Source organism: Amblyomma americanum, chromosome 1 (genome assembly GCF_052857255.1).
Source record: "Amblyomma americanum isolate KBUSLIRL-KWMA chromosome 1, ASM5285725v1, whole genome shotgun sequence".
Taxonomy (NCBI): domain Eukaryota; kingdom Metazoa; phylum Arthropoda; class Arachnida; order Ixodida; family Ixodidae; genus Amblyomma; species Amblyomma americanum.
The window spans coordinates 114,498,667-114,513,622 of record NC_135497.1 but is presented as its reverse complement, the minus strand read 5'-3'; the positions used below and the strand labels follow the sequence as shown (position 1 = coordinate 114,513,622).

Sequence of the window (14,956 nt, the reverse complement as noted above, 5' to 3'; positions counted from 1 at the left end):
CCAAGCTTTACTCCTCCAAGGGAGCAGGAGGCGCTCAGAATCGTCCAATGAACTAAGCGCTGATGCGCCAAATTCTGTCACTAAAGTGCACACGTACGAAACCTTGCCGTCGTAATGAACGCACAGTTTGGAAGGGGGGCAACGATTGGACTACTCATGTTTGCATTCGCTAAAGCATCAGCTGATTCATTTAAATGAAGGCCTCTGTGTCCAAGAACCAAAACAAACCAAATTGATGATGGATGCGGTTCAGTAGACGCGGACAGGGAAGTGCATAAGGATAATGAGTTCGTAATTATTATTACCGCGGAAAAAGAGTTGGGTATCTTGCGCAGGGCAAGAAGAAACTCGGCCAAATTAAATTCGCGTGAATTCTTGAAGATGGAGAGAAAAGACGAATCAATGGATTGGGAGAAAATGCCTACACCTGCCTTTTCTTCACACACCGAGGCATAAGTCCCAATTGCAACATGTGAGCGGAAGGTCATCAAATAGCCTTTCAACATACTGTTTAACAAAGGGAAATGCATTAATTTGGGATTGCGTGGATCAATATTATCGAAGATGATGTCCACAAATGAGGTGATGGACCGCACCGGAACAATTTCAGGTATTCGCGCATCTAGTGGCCCAAGCAAGGATACAACCAAACAGATTTGGGGAGTTCGAAAACGAGACCATCCGGCTCCCAAGAACTCCGCTGACTGACCAAGGAAAATCAGCTGGGATACATGCTCCTCCGAATCGCATAATTTTAAGAACGTTTGTACCGTCTGCGGGCGAAACCTTGCAGTAAGAGATGGCACCCGCGCTTTAAGGTACAAAACATTTTTGGCCACGTATTTAGGATGTCCCAAACAGAGGCGCAATGCTTTTCGCTCTAAGAGCAGAAAAGGGCGTAGTTTGTATGCAGCAGCTTCTAGGATAGGCCAGATATACATTTTATAAATAGTCAGAAGAGCGTGTCTGAGCATACCGCAGCGTAGGTTACTCAGTCTGCGCAGCAGACCGACCGCTTGAACCTCTTTCGCAGCCACCTGATCTATATGTGTCCGCCAAGAGAGAGAGAGAGAGAGAGAGATGTCATATGTTACCCCGATATACTTTACAGAACATACCTGTGGAATCACGTGATGGCGTTAAGCAAGTGAAATATTTACCTGTTGAGAAATCGGAAAAGGTAACAGCGCACACTTATTTACAGTAAGACATAGGTGGATATTAGATAACCATCGGTGAAGGTCATTTAAATATGGCTGTAACAACATGTAAACGGAATGTAAGTCACTCGCAGCAGCAAAGAAATCTATATCGCCTGCATACACGTATGTAGTCACGTCAGGAGAGGTCGGAATAGAACTGACTAAGAGGTTGAAAAACACGGGGTAGAGAACTACACCTTGATTCACACCTCTAGATTGACAAAATTTGTTTGTAGATATCCCGCGTTGACAGCAATAAAATTCTCTGTCGGCCAGGAATGCTGACGCCCATGCCACAGAAAACCTTGGCAAGCCCAAGGCCTGTAGTCTGTGCATCAGGGGCCCGTGTTATACACTGTCACAAGCTTTAGAGATGTCAAGAGTTACAAGCACAGCATATTGGTGACGCCAACGAGCTAATCGGACACGGCTTTCTAGGTCGGTATGCGCATACCATATGGAGCACCCAGGATTAAAACCAATCTGACAGGGGTTTAGCGGCCTCTTTTCATAATGATGGGCATGACTCATCCATACAGCCCGCGTTCCATCAACTTCACCAGATTCGAGGTCAAAGAAATTGGTCTAATAATGTCTAAGTACAAACCCTTTGCCTTGCTTTTTAAGCACCGGGACAGCTTTTGAAAGACGCCAGCCATTCTGAATTCATGGGGTTCTAACAGACTAATTTACAAGCTCCAATAGATCGTTGGGGGATTCATATAAAAGTAGTTTAATCATCGCAGAGGTGACACAGTCAGGGCCAGGAGCTACAGAAGGTAAACGATTTTTAATTTGGGAGAGCTCAGAAACAGAGACATTAACAAAGTCATCATAGTGATTACCCCTTCTTAAGGGACGGGGAAGAACAGCCGAAAAACGATGTTCCAGGCCTCTACCAATTTCCTCTCATGATTTTGCAAGCTGTGCAGAGGTCAGCACATAAGAGGGAATGTTGTGAGCAGCCTGTTCCCAGACCTCGGAAGGCGAAACATGGCTTGTCTGTTTTCCGACCTAGATAGATAGTCATAATTCTGTTCAGCAAATTCTTCCTTTGTCCGAGTGACTGTGCGCTTAAAAGTTGCTGCCGAAAGTTGTAATCGATCCAGTTCTGAAGGCATTGTTTATGTATTAGTTTCTCCCAGGCTGCCTTTCGCCGACTGTAATCCTTTGCACATTCTGCATTCCACCCAGGTCTCGGAGAAATACCTCTACTGTCCCGCACTACAAATTCTGATAGCTTCCACGCCCGATCTATAGCGGAGCAAATGCCCAACACCCTGCTCTCACCGGACGAATTCGGCATGGTTTTTAATTCTGTAATAAGTGAATTTTTGAAATTCTTATAATTGATTAGGATGCAATTGAGTCTGTCGGTTGAAGTCATCGGTCGCACAATTTCAAAAGTTATTGGAAAATGATCACTATTTGTTGCAAAGTCAACAGAAGCCCAGGAGGAAACTTAGTCCTGGGGTTGAGAACGTTAAATCTAATACTGAACGCGATTGACCACGGAGAAAAGTGGGAAAACCCGAGTTCGTACAGTTTAGGTTATTTGCACAGATCTAATGACATAAACGAGAACCGCACTGGTCCGTTCTAAGTCCCCAAGTCGAGTAGTGTGAATTTAAGCCCCCGACCATGCAACACATGCGATCTGCTGACAGGGAGTAAAGAATCTAGCGGACGCGTATCGAGAACTCCAGATGGAAAATATACATTCGCGACTGTAATAGGGATGAAATCCAGGAATAGAAAGATCCGCCGCCTGAATTTCGCAATGGACATCCACATCCACGCGCTGAAACACCAAATTTGCCCTGTGACAAATCTGGATGATATTAACAATAGTAACCCCCCCTCCCCCCCTTCCTTGATCATCAGGTGCGTGGGCTTTTGGCAGCAGGTTACCCTGTTTCGCTTTTGACAGCTGTGGCTGAGGCCCTGATCCAGAAGCAAAAAACCAGAGCGCCAAAAAAGAGGGTGGACGAATATGAAACTTACAGGCCTGTGGTGATGCCTTACATTCATAATGTCTCCAACCAACTCAAGAGAGTGGCTAGCAGGCATGGAATCCCTCTGGCGTTTTCTGCGCCGAACAAGCTTTCTAAGCTGTGCTCCCGCATGTGCGGTGATGGAAGGCATGGCTGCCAAATCAGGCATGGGACAACCTTTGTCCCTTGTTCCACCGGAGTCGTGTATGCTTTCCCACTCACGTGTGGAAAGATGTACATCGGACAAACAGGGCGCTGCATAAATGACCGACTCAGGGAGCATGCGCTAAATGTGAGGAACAAAAGTGACAAAGGTGCACATCTAGTGTCACACATTATTAACTGCAGCAATTGTGCACCGCGATTCGAAGAGACGGCGATTCTGGGCACCAGCAGAAACGAACACGCGCGGCTGGCTCTCGAAGAATTCCATATTAGAAAAAGGCTGAAGGATGTGTTTGCGATACTTCCTTATCACTTTACCACGCCGAATTGAAGTTTTTGTGCTCGCATCGTCTCCAGTAATCTCGCATGACTGGAATTTTTATTAGCTTGCGCAAGTGTGGAAAAATATATATCTATGCGTTGGTGTGAGAAGAATAAAATAGTTGTTAGTGTTGCGCCAGTCCTTGTGTTTCTCCCGTGTATGTGGTTCGTCGAATGTTTGCACACATCGTTCATCTGTATCAACATGCACCAACTAGGCCCAACAGAAGTGTTATTGATCGATGGCCCATCAGTCCTGTAAATTCGGTAATTTTCCATAATAATGTCTATTCTTAGACACCCATGTTTCTTGAAGCGCGATAACGTGGGATAAAATTCGATTTGAAAAGCCTAGTAAATCAGTTTATTAGAAGAAGACATGGCGCAGCACAACGGGACAGAGAAAAGGTGCACACAGGACGAGCGCTAATTTCCAATAGAACGTTTATTCCAAGAAACCACTGGAAGAAAACAGCAAAGCGCATGCCCAACAACACGGCGAAAGACGTAACCAGTAATTTTGTGAACACAAAAAGCAAAACAGGAATACCACTACAGTCATAGAAAACAATCGAACTGACAGCCGGAGTAAGATAAAACCATAAGCCGTACAACACAGCAGAAGGCAAATAACTTTTTATCTGTCTTGTTGTGCTGCGCTATGTCTTCTTCTAATATGGTATACCAACAAGCCAAAACTTCCATTCTACTAAATCAGTGTAAGCTGACTGAATAGAAGCGCAGTTCCGCTGCAATACTCTGAGCGACCTTATTCTGGCGAGAGATCTGCAGCAGCAACTGCCTTTTCCTAAATGCTGTGCTTAACATTTATGTCTGAATTATTATTTTTTGTTTTACATTGAGGAGTTCTAGACGGTCCAGCAACGGTCAGAGGAGACCGGCTACGATTTTGGGTTCGAGCATCTAGCTCCACACTCAACATTTGCACCGGTCGACACTTCTGGAGCACGGGTTGGAGACGGGCGCTCTTTTTGCGTTGTCACTGAAGAAAGACCTCGCCACACTCTGAGCGGGAGCTGCTGTAAGATCCACTGATGGCATCAGGGAGGCATTGGTGTTTAGCATTAGAGAGGCATCTGTGACGTCATGACCTGCGAGATGCACTTTGTGACAGTTTCCACCAAATGGTCCATGACTTGCCATAGCCTTTTCTACCGCTGCAGCGATAGCATCTGACAGACTAGATTCCGCCACAGTAGTATGCCGTGCTACCACACTCGAGTAACCAATTGTCCTTTCCTTTACAATCGCCATGGCCTTGCGCCTAGTGCACCGACGCTTATCTAGAACCTCGAACATCTGTACCTCCTCAGCCCTCGCAGGACAATTGGAAAAGGTTGCGGAGTGGCTACAACTGCACAAGCAGCACGACCCATCCTTTGCACAGCTCTCTTCGCGGTCATGGCTTGCACCGCACACACAGCACCTTGAGCTGGATTTGCAGGCGGTTTCACTGTGGAGAAGTATCCAGCAATTACGGCATTGCAGAGGCCCTGAGGCATACTGGTCCATCCTAAAGGCCATGGGCTATATCTTCAACTCGGATAAACATGAGGTGCCGGCAAAAGTGGCAATAACCGTTTCCGTCGGAATCTTCACTCCCTCAACCACCCTGGTGCAATGATGGACGGAAATCACCCCAGCAGGGGAGAGTTTCTCCAGCGTCTCCGAAGGACTGAGCAGCGAGTCAACACCCTGCACCAGTCCTTTAGAGCACACCAAGTGCGGGGGAATAAAAGCACTTACTGAGTGGCTCACAAATAAGGTATACTTCAATAAATCCATGATGAAGGCCTGGTTTGCTGATCTGCACAAAATGCCTTCTCTGCCGAACTGCCGGAGGTCACTGATCTTCATGAAGAAAGGCGAGATTGCCTGCAACGCAGCCTGCACTGCATCCGGGTTATTCAATTTTATGCTGCCTCTATCCAAAGCGATTACAGCAACAGGAATGCTGCCGATGCCACCCCGAAAGAAGACGTCCAGGAGAAGTTGGTCTGTGGGTAGGCTGACCGACCAAGGGGAGTTCCTCTGGCCAGGAGAGGACGTCGACATCTGCCCTAACCACCAGCAAACACCCTGCAAAGGCGAAAAGCCATCGAACAATCAGAAACTGGGAAGACGAACAGTCACCGCCCGGTCACAGCGGCGTGACACAGGTCTTCGTGGGCGCTTGGACGCTGCTGGGTAGCGTTCGTCCAGGTTGCGGTCGGCGTTAGTTGCAAGAGCTAGAGTTAGTTGCAATAGGTAAAGGCGCAGCAAGGGCATCCTCAAGAGAACCTACAGCACGGCGTTTCACTGACAGTGGCCTGCGGCACACGACCAGCGGCCGCTTCATTGATGACGCCGAGGTCACAAGGCAGAGGCGCAGGAGGTGCATCACGAACAGGGCCTACCGTTCGGCACTGCACTCCCGTAATGGTTGCTTCTTTTTCAACTTGGAGGCCATACAGTAAAGATGCAGCAAGTGCATAAATCGAAGTGCCTCCACGGTGCTCTAACTCGACTAGCTGCCTGTGGCACTCGACTAGCTGCGTGTGTGGGGGGCTTCCTGAAGCCGCACCCATCAGTTTAACTGTATTATGGGCATTAACACAAGTGTCCTTGCCATGTAAGAACTCATCATCATTCCAGTGCTACCTTCGGCCGGCATTACTGCCTATCTAATGGGTAGGTAACAAATATTTTTGTTGTGTTTGTTGTTGTGCCAGTTCATAATAGAAGAGGGAAGGTCCAGACCACACAAAGCCTGATATTACCGCACAGAATGTAGGCACACAAAAAAGATTACAAAAAGAGCAGCGATTTCTTCTTCCCTGCCTGCTCTTCTTCCCCCGTAAGATACTTCCTTCTTGGGGTCGTTCTGAGAGAAGTGGGCACGTACGCACATAATTATTCTCATCATCAGCCTGACTACGCCTACTGCTGGGCAAATGCCTCGCCCAGGTCTCTTCAATTAACCCTGTCCTTTGCCAGTTGCGGGCACCGTATGCCCGCAGAGTATCCTAGGACCTTTCATGTTACATGCTGTGGTGAAAGTAATACATGATACATAGTCATGATGCTCACAGTCGTCGCGGGCCTAGCGCGACTCAACACCGCGTGAGCTCCCGCGTCGTACTCTTCTTCTGTGTCGCAATATTATTCCTGGGCACCGACGATGATGATGATGTCCTCGGGTTTAATAATCGTCACATCATCAACCCTTTCTCTTTTTTTTGTGATCGTCTTGCACTTCTTCAGGACCCAACCAGATAAGACTGCGTAATATTTAAACTATATACAAGACATCTAAAGCGCTAAGCTAGACCGACAGATGATAACCATTAAAAGGGGGAAGAAATTAAAGGCCCCGGGGGTTAAGAGCACAGTTTGTGATGTCAGAAAGTGTGCCTTATTTTTTTTATGTAGTTTTTCTTCTGCCTCCTCCCATCATCATCGTCCCCCATCGTGACCTTTTATCTCCTCTTCCCGTCCCCCAGAGCAGAGTAGCAGGCCAGATACTTATTTTTCAGGCCAACCTGTCTGCTTTTCCTATCAATAAACCCTCTCTCTCTTGGGTTGCATATTCGCGCCCTCTCGGATAAATGCGAAGACAAGGAAGAGATCGGATGCCTGTTAAACTCTCGCGCCTCACGCGGCATACGTGCCCAGGAACTGCGTTCGGCCAAGACCTCTGGCGAACGCTTGGTGCTTGCTGCACATTTTTACAGCCCTCAAGGCTTGCGTCTCCATCCCTGGACGACAGCGACGGAAGTCATACCACGCTGCCCCCCGGCATATCGCGACGCGACGACGGTTCAGCACACCTTTAATACGAACCCGAGGGCACCGGTGAGCTGCGGAGTGGACAACTTTTGACGCCTGGTGCAGGTGTGGAGCCTCTCTGCTTGGAGCCTGGCGCAGAAGCAGTGGATTCTGCCGACAGGTGGGCGTTCCCGGTCTTCTATAAGCTGCTGTTTTGCTTCCTGCTGAAATGGTGCGGCACTACCCTTCCAAGATCGGGCTGCAGCATTCTCGATCGCCCGGGAGCCTCTCCGCCCCAACCTGTGTGCAGTCAGAGCGGCCAGTGGCCTGCATCGGGACGGGCGATGCCCATGCTGAGCCCGCAGGGTTTCCCCATCTTGCCAGCACACCGGATAACGCTCCGCAGTTCTTCCAGGTACTGAAGCACCGCCTATGCTTAGAGAGTAAGAACGAAAACATCGCTATGCTCATTCAGGGTGATATGCCTCGCCCTGAAGGTAAACACGCAGGCCAGCTGGAACGTCACGCTGGGATTGGCGTCGACATTACGCGCAACGTGCTCGTTGTCAGCACCCAGCGCACTGTGTTACTGATCTTACACGACCAGCACCGCTATAAACACTACCACGTCGTGCTCCTGGCTATTAACCTCTTTGCCATTCGGCTGCGTGCTCAACGTGCATGTTATGCAGTTGCACCTCTCGCCCTCGACAAGGTCGAAAGAGCGGAGAAATCTGCGGTCCTGCTTAAAGATCTCGTCCTGGATGCTGCCCGAGCCTGCCGCTTCTCGACCGACCCCGCGGCGGTGTTGTCGGAAGCGCGCCTTCCGGCTGACCTCCATGATGTGCAAGAACCAGTGGACCGCGCCCAAGGCCTGCCCCATGCCGCTGCTGGACCCCTTCTTCATGAGATGGACCATCCCGATCATGCACCAGGGACGCTTTCACCAGCCTGCGACTGTGGCGTCGGCGAATACGAGGAAGAACTTGTGCACACTCTGCTGGGTCTCGCTTTCACCACCATGCGACTGTGGCGTCGGAGAATACGAGGAAGAACTTGTGCACACTCTCCTGGGTCTCGCTTTCACCACCATGAGACTCTGGCGTCGGAGAATACGAGGAAGAACTTGTGCACACTCTGCTGGGTCTCGCTTTCACCACCATGCGACTGTGGAGTCGGAGAATACGAGGAAGAACTTGTGCACACTCTGCTGGGTCTCGCTTTCACCACCATGCGACTGTGGCGTCGGAGAATACGAGGAAGAACTTGTGCACACTCTGCTGGGTCTCGCTTTCACCACCATGAGACTGGCATCGGAGAATACTAGGAAGATCTTGTGCACACTCTGCTGGGCCTCGCTTTCACCACCATGAGACTGTGGCGTCGGAGAATACGAGGAAGAACTTGTGCACACTCTGCTGGGTCTCGCTTTCACCACCATGAGACTGTGGCGTCGGAGAATACCAGGAAGAACTTGTGCACACTCTGCTGGGTCTCGCTTTCACCACCATGAGACTCTGGCGTCGGAGAATACGAGGAAAAACTTGTGCACACTCTGCTGGGTCTCGCTTTCACCACCATGCGACTGTGGCGTCGGAGAATACGACGAACAACTTGTGCACACTCTGCTGGGTCTCGCTTTCACCACCATGCGACTGTGGCGTCGGAGAATACGAGGAAGAACTTGTGCACACTCTGCTGGGTCTCGCTTTCACCACCATGCGACTGTGGCGTCGAAGAATAGAGGAAGAACTTGTGCACACTCTGCTGGGTCTCGCTTTCACCACCATGCGACTGTGGCGTCGGAGAATACGAGGAATAACTTGTGCACACTCTGCTGGGTCTCGCTTTCACCACCATGCGACTGTGGCGTCGGAGAATACGAGGAAGAACTTGTGCACACTCTGCTGGGTCTCGCTTTCACCACCATGAGACTGTGGCGTCGGAGAATACGAGGAAGAACTTGTGCACACTCTGCTGGGTCTCGCTTTCACCACCATGAGACTCTGGCGTCGGAGAATACGAGGAAGAACTTGTGCACACTCTGCTGGGTCTCGCTTTCTCCACCATGAGACTGTGGCGTCGGAGAATACGAGGAAGAACTTGTGCACACTCTGCTGGGTCTCGCTTTCACCACCATGCGACTGTGGCGTCGGAGAATACGAGGAAGAACTTGTGCATACTCTGCTGGGTCTCGCTTTCACCTCCATGCGACTGTGGCGTCGGAGAATACGAGGAAGACCTTGTGGACACTCTGCTGGGTCTCGCTTTCACCACCATGAGACTGTGGCGTCGGAGAATACGAGGAAGAACTTGTGCACACTCTGCTGGGTCTCGCTTTCACCACCATGAGACTGTGGCATCGTAGAATACGAGGAAGAACTTGTGCACACTCTGCTGGGTCTCGTTTTCACCACCATGAGACTGTGGCGTCGGAGAATACTAGGAAGATCTTGTGCACACTCTGCTGGGTCTCGCTTTCACCACCATGAGACTGTGGCGTCGCAGAATACGAGGAAGAACTTGTGCACACTCTGCTGGGTCTCGCTTTCACCACCATGAGACTGTGGCGTCGGAGAATACGAGGAAGAACTTGTGCACACTCTGCTGGGTCTCGCTTTCACCACCATGAGACTGTGGCATCGGAGAATACGAGGAAGAACTTGTGCACACTCTGCTGGGTCTCGCTTTCACCACCATGAGACTGTGGCGTCGGAGAATACGAGGAAAAACTTGTGCACACTGTGCTGGGTCTCGCTTTCACCACCATGCGACTGTGGCATCGGAGAATACGAGGAAGAACTTGTGCACACTGTGCTGGGTCTCGCTTTCACCACCATGAGACTGTGGCGTCGGAGAATACGAGGAAAAACTTGTGCACACTCTGCTGGGTATCGCTTTCACCACCATGCGACTGTGGCATCGGAGAATACGAGGAAAAACTTGTGCACACTCTGCTGGGTCTCGCTTTCACCACCATGCGACTGTGGCATCGGAGAATACGAGGAAGAACTTGTGCACACTGTGCTGGGTCTCGCTTTCACCACCATGAGACTGTGGCGTCGGAGAATACGAGGAAAAACTTGTGCACACTCTGCTGGGTATCGCTTTCACCACCATGAGACTGTGGCATCGGAGAACACGAGGAAGAACTTGTGCACACTCTGCTGGGTCTCGCTTTCACCACCATGAGACTGTGGCGTCGGAGAATACGAGGAAAAACTTGTGCACACTCTGCTGGGTCTCGCTTACACTACCATGAGCCTGTGGCATCGGAGAATACGAGGAAGAACTTGTGCACACTCTGCTGGGTCTCGCTTTCACCACCATGAGACTGTGGCATCGGAGAATACGAGGAAGAACTTGTGCACACTCTGCTGGGTCTCGCTTTCACCACCATGAGACTGTGGCGCCGGAGAATACGAGGAAAAACTTGTGCACACTCTGCTGGGTCTCGCTTTCACCGCCATGAGACTGTGGCGTCGGAGAATACGAGGAAGAACTTGTGCACACTCTGCTGGGTCTCGCTTTCACCACCATATAGACTGTGGCATCGGAGAATACGAGGAAGAACTTGTGCACACTCTGCTGGGTCTCGCTTTCACCACCATGAGACTGTGGCGTCGGAGAATACGAGGAAGAACATGTGCACACTCTGCTGGGTCTCGCTTTCACCACCATGAGACTGTGGCGTCGGAGAATACGAGGAAGAACTTGTGCACACTCTGCTGGGTATCGCTTTCACCACCATGAGACTGTGGCGTCGGAGAATACTAGGAAGAGATTGTGCACACTCTGCTGGGTCTCACTTTCACCACCATGAGACTGTGGCGTCGGAGAATACGAGGAAGAACTTGTGCACACTCTGCTGGGTCTCGCTTTCACCACCATGAGACTGTGGCGTCGGAGAATACGAGGAAGAGCTTGTGCACACTGCTGGGTCTCGCTTTCACCACCATGAGACTGTGGCATCGGAGAATACGAGGAAAAACTTGTGCACACTCTGCTGGGTCTCGCTTTCACCACCATGAGACTGTGGCGTCGGAGAATACGCGGAAGAACTTGTGCACACTCTGCTGGGTCTCGCATTCACCACCATGAGACTGTGGCATCGGAGAATACGAGGAAGAACTTGTGCACACTCTGCTGGGTCTCGCTTTCACGACCATGAGACTGTGGCGTCGGATAATACAAGGAAGAACTTGTGCACACTCTGCTGGGTCTCGCTTTCACCACCATGAGACTGTGGCGTCGGAGAATACGAGGAAGAACTTGTGCACACTCTGCTGGGTCTCGCTTTCACCACCATGAGACTCTGGCATCGGAGAATACGAGGAAGAACTTGTGCACACTCTGCTGGGTCTCGCTTTCACCACCATGCGACTGTGGCGTCGGAGAATACGAGGAAGTACTTGTGCACACTCTGCTGGGTCTCGCTTACACCACCATGCGACTGTGGCGTCGGAGAATACGAGGAAGAACTTGTGCACACTTTGCTGGGTCTAGCTTTCACCACCATGAGACTGTGGCGTCGGAGAATACGAGGAAGAACTTGTGCACACTCTGCTGGGTCTCGCTTTCACCACCATGCGACTGTGGCGTCGGAGAATACGAGGAAGAACTTGTGCACACTCTGCTGGGTCTCGCTTTCACCACCATGAGACTGTGGCGTCGGAGAATACGAGGAAGAACTTGTGCACACTCTGCTGGGTCTCGCTTTCACCACCATGAGACTGTGGCGTCGGAGAATACGAGGAAGAACTTGTGCACCCTCTGCTGGGTCTCGCTTTCACCACCATGAGACTGGCATCGGAGAATACTAGGAAGATCTTGTGCACACTCTGCTGGGTCTCGCTTTCACCACCATGAGACTGTGGCGTCGGATAATACGAGGAAGAACTTGTGCACACTCTGCTGGGTCTCGCTTTCACCACCATGAGACTGTGGCGTCGGAGAATACGAGGAAGAACTTGTGCACACTCTGCTGGGTCTCGCTTTCACCACCATGCGACTGTGGCGTCGGAGAATACGAGGAAGAACTTGTGCACACTTTGCTGGGTCTCGCTTTCACCACCATGAGACTGTGGCGTCGGAGAATACGAGGAAGAACTTGTGCACACTCTGCTGGGTCTCGCTTTCACCACCATGCGACTGTGGCGTCGGAGAATACGAGGAAGAACTTGTGCACACTCTGCTGGGTCTCGCTTTCACCACCATGAGACTGTGGCGTCGGAGAATACGAGGAAGAACTTGTGCACACTCTGCTGGGTCTCGCTTTCACCACCATGAGACTGTGGCGTCGGAGAATACGAGGAAGAACTTGTGCACACTCTGCTGGGTCTCGCTTTCACCACCATGAGACTGGCATCGGAGAATACTAGGAAGATCTTGTGCACACTCTGCTGGGTCTCGCTTTCACCACCATGAGACTGTGGCGTCGGATAATACGAGGAAGAACTTGTGCACACTCTGCTGGGTCTCGCTTTCACCACCATGAGACTGTGGCGTCGGAGAATACGAGGAAGAACTTGTGCACACTCTGCTGGGTCTCTCTTTCACCACCATGCGACTGTGGCGTCGGCGAATACGAGGAAGAACTTGTGCACACTCTGCTGGGTCTCGCTTTCACCACCATGAGACTGTGGCGTCGGAGAATACGAGGAAGAACTTGTGCACACTCTGCTGGGTCACGCTTTCACCACCATGAGACTGTGGCGTCGGAGAATACGAGGAAGAACTTGTGCACACTCTGCTGGGTCTCGCTTTCACCACCATGAGACTGTGGCGTCGGAGAATACTAGGAAGATCTTGTGCACACTCTGCTGGGTCTCGCTTTCACCACCATGAGACTGTGGCGTCGGAGAATACGAGGAACTTGTGCACACTCTGCTGGGTCTCGCTTTCACCACCATGAGACTGTGGCGTCGGAGAATACGAGGAAGAACTTGTGCATACTCTGCTGGGTCTCGCTTTCACCACCATGAGACTGTGGCGTCGGAGAATACGAGGAAGAACTTGTGCACACTCTGCTGGGTCCCGATTTCACCACCATGCGACTGTGGCGTCGGAGAATACGAGGAAGAACTTGTGCACACTCTGCTGTGTCTCGCTTTCACCACCATGCGACTGTGGCGTCGGAGAATACGAGGAAGAACTTGTGCACACTCTGCTGGGTCTCGCTTTCACCACCATGAGACTCTGGCGTCGGAGAATACGAGGAAAAACTTGTGCACACTCTGCTGGGTCTCGCTTTCACCACCATGCGACTGTGGCGTCGGAGAATACGACGAACAACTTGTGCACACTCTGCTGGGTCTCGCTTTCACCACCATGCGACTGTGGCGTCGGAGAATACGAGGAAGAACTTGTGCACACTCTGCTGGGTCTCGCTTTCACCACCATGCGACTGTGGCGTCGAAGAATAGAGGAAGAACTTGTGCACACTCAGCTGGGTCTCGCTTTCACCACCATGCGACTGTGGCGTCGGAGAATACGAGGAAGAACTTGTGCACACTCTGCTGGGTCTCGCTTTCACCACCATGCGACTGTGGCGTCGGAGAATACGAGGAAGAACTTGTGCACACTCTGCTGGGTCTCGCTTTCACCACCATGAGACTGTGGCGTCGGAGAATACGAGGATGAACATGTGCACACTCTGCTGGGTCTCGCTTTCACCACCATGAGACTGTGGCTTCGGAGAATACGAGGAAGAACTTGTGCACACTCTGCTGGGTATCGCTTTCACCACCATGAGACTGTGGCGTCGGAGAATACTAGGAAGAGATTGTGCACACTCTGCTGGGTCTCACTTTCACCACCATGAGACTGTGGCGTCGGAGAATACGAGGAAGAACTTGTGCACACTCTGCTGGGTCTCGCTTTCACCACCATGAGACTGTGGCGTCGGAGAATACGAGGAAGAGCTTGTGCACACTCTGCTGGGTCTCGCTTTCACCACCATGAGACTGTGGCATCGTAGAATACGAGGAAAAACTTGTGCACACTCTGCTGGGTCTCGCTTTCACCACCATGAGACTGTGGCGTCGGAGAATACGCGGAAGAACTTGTGCACACTCTGCTGGGTCTCGCATTCACCACCATGAAACTGTGGCATCGGAGAATACGAGGAAGAACTTGTGCACACTCTGCTGGGTCTCGCTTTCACCACCATGAGACTGTGGCGTCGGATAATACGAGGAAGAACTTGTGCACACTCTGCTGGGTCTCGCTTTCACCACCATGCGACTTAGGCGTCGGAGAATACGAGGAAGAACTTGTGCACACTTTGCTGGGTCTCGCTTTCACCACCATGAGACTGTGGCGTCGGAGAATACGAGGAAGAACTTGTGCACACTCTGCTGGGTCTCGCTTTCACCACCATGCGACTGTGGCGTCGGAGAATACGAGGAAGAACTTGTGCACACTCTGCTGGGTATCGGTTTCACCACCATGAGACTGTGGCGTCGGAGAATACGAGGAAGAACTTGTGCACACTCTGCTGGGTCT

The 14,956-nt window shown here is 51.0% G+C and overlaps 1 pseudogene; it reads right to left on the bottom strand.

Annotated features, from left to right (window-relative positions):
• LOC144113191 (uncharacterized) overlaps positions 1–8,369 on the bottom strand; it is a 130,930-nt pseudogene extending 122,561 nt beyond the window's left edge.
• Between the last annotated feature and the right edge of the window lie 6,587 nt (positions 8,370–14,956).